Raw genomic sequence first — 7,133 nt, forward strand, 5'->3', positions numbered from 1 at the left:
TATCTCTGCTCACAATAAATGAGGAATAGTCAAATGAGTACTGGGTCTAGGAAGTATCTTCATAGATTAGAAAATAAAAAGCAGGGGAAAACATCCTCACTCACAATTCCTCACAGGCCCTCGACACAAAGCCAAATGTAGGCTATTTCATAAAACTACAACCCCGTGTCGTCAAAGCTCTCCCAGCGGAGGCGGTATTCTTGATCGCTCCTCCCGTCTAAGCGCCCTATTTCTCCACATAGTCATCTTTGTTTGCAACACTTGTCTCGCGTCACAGAGAGGAAAAAGCCCGCGTTCGATTCATCTTAACAGTTTGTGTGTCACTGGGAAAGAAAAAAAAGAGGGGGGGTGAAACTTTAAAAAATTCAGTCTTTGTTGCCAGAGAACAGAAGGCTGACAAAGTTTTATAGAGGCAGCCATGAAGTTCTGCCTCATTAGATAGAATAGCTGTTCTATATTCAGGGTCTCTGTGGGGCTAACAAACGCAATGAGTGGGCCAAACTTGGTTCGTTCCGCCAGAGCAACGGCCTTTTTTGTCTGCTTTCTGTGGGTGGGGTACAGGGGCCGGGCCGGCCCTCCAAAACCTAGATTTTCTTTATAAATGAGCAGACGTATTAGGAGGTGAACGTATGTAATGGTCTACATTGGAAAGCCTGTAGGATTTCAGGTTCCACAGCTCATCCTTAAATGATCTAATCCAGCTGGTTACATCACTGCAGAGACCTGGGCTGATCTAGCATGAAATGCAGATGTCACATTGTTATTTTTGCCACACTGCACCACAAAGGAATTACAGTGCTGGCTGTGACTGAATGAATAATGTCTTTATCACAGGTGCTGTGATTTGAAAACTCCACTCCACAACAGCGTCCACTGGTCAGACATTCATTTATTTCAATTTGGTCTCATTTGTATGAAGAGGGCTGTTATTTCTGTCAGTTGTGACAGAAAATCTGCGCACATGCATATTAAAAGCTGTCAAAGCCGAGCAGGAGGTCTGTAAAGCGTGGTGGGTGCGAGACACAGTTTGTGTAGTCGTTCTACAGCGTGGCTTTACTTTCTCTGTTATTCGGCTTACTCTGGAGGTTTGTTTACAATCCGTCTGATCCTCCCATTTCTTGCCAAATTGCTCTTTAGTTAAGCCAAATTGCTACATTTCCAAATCTCGGCAGTTAACTACTGAGCACATTTTGTCATAATCAATAAAACAGGCGAATAAACCCAAAAGAGGCTACAATTAATATTTTTATGCTTCCACTACTAACATGGCTGTGCAATATAGTGAAAAATTCTACTCCAACTCCCAAACTGGAGGATCAGGGGACACCCTTGGAGTCTAGTGTCTTGCCTGAGGATACTCTGGCACTGATGGAAAGAGGTCAGAATCAAACTGCCAACCCTGCACTTAGTAGACAACAAGCTTTGTTAACTGCATCACAGCCATCCTTGCCGTGAGGAGGCCACACTGAATTAGCACCCTTTTCTACAGTTCCCATGGAGCACCGCATTTGGCACCTTTTAGCTCACTTTTGCTTTTAAATGTGACATCTTTATGTTTTAGCAACTGTCATAGCAGCGCTGAGATATTTTTAGCAAAACTTCGTGCTGCCTCATGCTGGCTGCTCAGCACATATCAAATCGTTAAAGAACTGATTTTTTAAAATCTCCTGCAGGTGGAGACCAAAACACACCTCAGAGGGAATAGCCTACTTGCAGAAGCTGCGCGAAACAGTGAGCATGGCTTTGTAGGGGACTGTTTGCTGCATGATGAAAACTGGCCACATTGTATATGTTTACTTATAAAAAGTCAGTTAATGCAGGCTTGATAACTGCCTTATATAAGGACTGCAAACTTTCTGCTGCAGTTTGTTTCTGATCACCATGATCACCATGTTTTTGTCTTTCTGTCCCGTAAACATGATAGCTCAAAATGTTTTGAATGAATCCTGATAAAACGTTGTACAGGTATAAAGTGGGGTCACGTTAGTGCTCCATTACAACCCACCAAGGTCTTCAAGGTCAACTTAATGATTTATTCATCAAAAACAGACAAAAAGCCTTTTGATTTAGAAACTATCATTCTAACAGTTGAGGTATGTGTCATCAACATATAGGAAGCACTGTATAAAGATTTAAAACATCGTGTCACATTGGCCATCTGACCTCTGCTTCAATGTCAACAAAAGCCCTCACTTTGCACTTGCTTTTACTACACTACAAATTTCCTGAAGTACACGTCACAGTGCTTCATGTTGTTATTGATACCCAACTCAGTAAGCTGATCAGTGATGCTTAAGTACAACAAAAGCTGTTAAAGAGGAAATCAAAGTTTAAAGCTAACCATCAAATAAACTGCCTGTCATATCACAGTACCAGTTTAACCAAGCTCATGTTAATGGGGAAGACAAATTAGCAGGGAGAATTTTAAATGTTCTCCAGGACGTCATCACACCCACTCTGACCTCATTATACTCACTAATAAAATCATATTCTCACTATGTAACAGCAGCTTTGTAAAACTTGAAATTATTGCAGGGTGGTTGTGATGGATAGCATGAGAGTCTTCCTAATTAAGTGGTTAGTGTGTGCATTCCTATCCTGGCATCATTATCTTACATCTGTGATGGCTGTGATAACAGGATCTCTCATCATATGCATGTTGCTCTAATTAAACAGTGTCGAATACTTGGGTTTGAATAAGCCTCCCTTCATTAAGCACTTTAAAATCACAAATGTAACTATATGCAAACAATGCATGATTGGTGTAGTTGAAAAGAGGCTATACAGCACATCCGTTTATTTTTCAAATGCATTTATTGTTTAAAGGAAGTGGGTTGTGTGTGTTTGTGTGTTGGTATATTTAAAAAACAAACAAACAACCTACTTAGTTTAAGGACACATCTCAGAGTTGTCCTTCTAAAAAAGATTAGAGGATTAGGAAACCATCTCGAAGTTGCTGTTTCATGTCTGTGTCCTAGATTCAACTTGATATCCTTTGATTGCGCACAGAAAGCCACTCAGGCTGTGGAGCTGTGGGCCAAGATAATGGAGAGAAATTTGCACTGTGTCATTATTTTCATCTCAGCCCGCAGCGATTCCAGGCGGTGTTTCATTGATAACGTTATAGGAATATCCTCTATCCGCGTCGGCTCGCTCGTTATAATGCAAATGTGATACAGGCTATTAGAGGTGTTTAGCAGGCTTGTGTCTGAAGACGTGGGTATTTGTTGGGCAGATGGACGCAGCTCCGGGGTCGCCCTCACCCCTGACCCCCCCACAGATGTCCCGAAAGCCAGCCAGAGCTCCGTCACGAAGCAGTGGAAAATCAGTAATACACCGGAACACACTAGTGAATACCCGGGACAATTAGGCGCATTCGAGCGCCACTTCTGACTGCGCAGCGGCGCTCGGTGCAGCGATTAGAGCTTAGATGAAAGAGGGAGAGGGGCCAAGCAGTGCCTTTTGGTGAAGGCCTGTTTGACCGATGGCTCTTGCCTGAATGAGATTCTGGTGGTCATACATAAATTAAGAGGTTAAGTGAGCCATCAGGAACAAATGTTTGCATTTATTAACTAAGGACAATAGCTCCCAGCGTGAGCCTGCAGCCTGCGTGTGGGTTTCCCTTCGGGCTGGCTTCTCTTACACAAGTTTGAATTTACCTTCAGTTTCCTGCATTAGTTTAGACTTCAGGCCGACCTAATAATCTACATCAATCAAACCCAATTACCTCTTCAAAGCTCATTCTTATTATCGTACAATATAATAACGGGGATGCTGCAGGTCAAGGGGATAAAAAGAAGAAAGAAAACGCACTAAAAGCAGGCTGTTAAATACCCACAGCACACACAGCATATCTGGAATATTACAGCCTGTCTTCCTATTAAGGCGCTCACAGTGTTCCAAATGGACAGCCGGCGACGACATATATATGATATTCAAAAAAAATGTTGAAAAAACCAATAAGCTGCGACTTCATTAAGACATCAGAGACTGAAAATGCTCGAAGCAAACATTCCCACTCACACGTGAGGAAGGATCCCGCAGGAATGCGTGAGGCAGGTGTAAATTTAAAGTGTTAATGAGGCGCATCAAAAGCATCAAAGACACGTCGTGCTGAGCCATTCTGCCATTAGTTCATACTAGACAAAAGCCATCAGAGAGTTTTCCTCGCTAAACGGTGCAGAATGGGCGCAAACAGCGGGAGTTATATTGTAGCCGCAAAACCCCCGCGGACTGCCCCAGGATACCTCACCAGCCAAGTCCTATGAGTTTTACTAACGAGACAGATGAACCCTCTACTATTGGCCACAGCATAATGTGGGGGTCTATAGGCCATGATGGGGACAGCGATATGGAGCTATACTGGGGTAATAGTTAAATAATAAATGAAGATGTGAGAAGTATGGCTTCCTGCATATGGCGTTTGACACAATAGCCTACTTCATTTCATTTCGTTATATTCCATCTCATAGACTTTATATTTAAAATACACTATGTTATCTTACAAAAAACAGCTGTTCCATCTATTCAGATCATTTAAAGAGTCAGGTTTTGCTCCAGGCTCATCACACTGCAGCAACCTTTCACTCAAATGTTTGAAAAGTAAGGTTTCCCAAAGCAGAAAAAGTTCTCTTGTGAGCTGTAAACAAAGCCCACTATTATATGGAATAGTTTGTGTACTTCATTGGAAGCCAAGCTGACCAACATGGAGCTACTTTTGATTTATATTACATTTTTGAAACCAATTTTTCCTCAAAGGTTAACCATCTATTTAGATCAAGCCAGTCTAGCTGTAGTTCTTCCACGTTGGTGCTGGGTTGGTTCTTTGTGGAGCTGATGACTGCTCTCCCCAGCCATTAGCTGTATTTTTTTTGTATTTCTCACAGCTTTGGTATAGTGGCTCCCTTTACCACTCAAGCCAACGTCTGAACCCATCAGCATTCAGCCTACGCACAGCGCAAAGGTGATGCACTGTTGACTTGATAAGCCAGATCTCCGTCAGCAGCAGGGTGTAGCACTAAGGTCCTAGCGCCATGCTGGGATCTTGAGAGGGCTGCACATGATTTAAAATGCATCCTCGTAGTCTTTGAATTGGTGGAATTCCCATAATCCTTTTCTTTCTCTGTACAGACACCAACTGGGGACCATAAATCAGCCTTAACCCAGCTGTAGATATGAGAGTGACAGTCTCCTCATAAAGCCGAACTCTCAGGAAGAATATCATTTTTTAAATGTTGAAATTCTTTGACTACTTTTGGGTAGATTAATCATGACACTGGATTATACTTAAAAAATATCACCAAAATGTTAAACTGACAGACAAATAAAACTCACTGGGTGTCAGTTTACAAGAAAAAAATAAATGCATGTAATCAAACACAGGTACCTTAAAATCGGCACATTTTATTTAGTATAATTCAATATGCACTCATATTTGCTGTCCAACCTGGTTACGGCTACAAAAATCCATCTCAATAGGAACATTTGACCTTAATCTCTAAATTCACATTAGCCCTCAGCATCAATCAATTTTAAATCTGTACAACTCTCTGCCAAACCCTGAAACTTCAGGAGCAGTTTTTCTGCTACATTATAATAGAGCAGCATACCTCTTGAAGCCACGTCCTTGATGAGGCGCAGGAGATACTGACTTGGCGGAATAATGGAGTATCTTTTCATCTGAATGAAATTTACATCATCTATCACTTGTGAAGCAGAAAATACTCTGTTATCTGCAGAAAAGAAAAATTCCTCTTGCATATTGCCAGAGTGACCTTCCACTTTATTTTCCTACATCAGTGTGAACTTACCGATGCATGGGAGTGGAAAACTTTTCTATCTCGTTTCTGGCAAAGGAAACAATGTTCACTAATACAGGGCAAATTGTCCTAAGGCGTAGGAATAACATCTTTGAATGATGAAATCGAGCACGGTTCCCTTTGGCAGGCAAATTCCCTTAGATCCTTGCATCTTACCAGGCATGTAGGGGAAGGTTTTGTGGGTGTGGGTGTCTCTGTGTGTGTCTGTGTTTCCCTGAGGGCTGATGGGAGGCTTGCGTGTGCATATGTACGCTTGCTGTAGGTGGTTACGTGTGTATATGTGTGTGGTTTAAATGAAAGGCAGCTTATGCAAATTAGCTCATGTGACCAACTCATGGGACAGGCGACAGTCTCATGCGGAGTTTTAATGCGCTGCTCTACCAGTGTTTTACCCAGGACTAACAAGGCACGGCGCGCCATCAGGGGCTGAGGAGCGGTGTTCACAAGCTAGACAAGTCCACGGGTTTCATGCAGGGCGACACAGAGGGCCCCACTGAGCATGGGGATGAGGTGCGGCGGGAAGAATTAGCAGCAGTCAAGTCTGTGGCCCACTTCTTTCCTTTGGGGACTTGATGACAACCCAAGTGCGTGACACACTGGCATGGCAGTCTGCTGTTTGTGTGGATTGTCAGGGGGGATAACAAACAAGCGGGATGGGGGGCGTCTACTTCTCCTCTCCTGGCTTGTCAGTCATTTCTCATCCGTAGGACAGCGAAGGTGGCGTGCTTCCAAAGCCTGGCCTACTTTCCCGCTCTCCGACAAAATGGAAATGGGCTCAACTTATTTCTTTGCGAGTGTATGTCGGGATTTAATTAACATCACAGTCGTTATCATAAAACAGCGCTCTGTCTATATCTTACAGCAACGCAATCACACATCCTCCTGCCTTCTGAGTGTGTGTGTGTGTGTGTGTGTGTGTGTGTGTGTGTGTGTGTGTGTGTGTGTGTGTGTGTGTGTGTGAGGGAGTGACAGAAACTGAGGGCTGAAATCCATAATTTAACCAAATGCCCACGAGCTTCACACAGCAACACTGATTTCAAGACACTCCTCTCAGGTCTCAAATGAACAAGAGCTGCTGTGGGTGTTTCCTAACACACACACTCTCACACACACATACAAACATGCTCAACCTACTACTGTATTTTTAATTGTTGTTCATGTTCTTCACTCCCCCAAACATATAGCAGCATACAGTTGGATGTTTTTGTAGCGCGACACTCTCCCTCTTTCTTTTCTCTTTCTGTGTTTTTGCCATGAGAGTATTTATAGCATATTCTGTCAGACAATGTGCTGCATTTGTGTGTATTCATTTGG

This window comes from Copadichromis virginalis, linkage group LG18, assembly GCF_057382275.1.
Source record: "Copadichromis virginalis isolate Kocher_CV1m ecotype Utaka linkage group LG18, C_Virginalis_male_GT1.1, whole genome shotgun sequence".
Lineage (NCBI taxonomy): Eukaryota > Metazoa > Chordata > Actinopteri > Cichliformes > Cichlidae > Copadichromis > Copadichromis virginalis.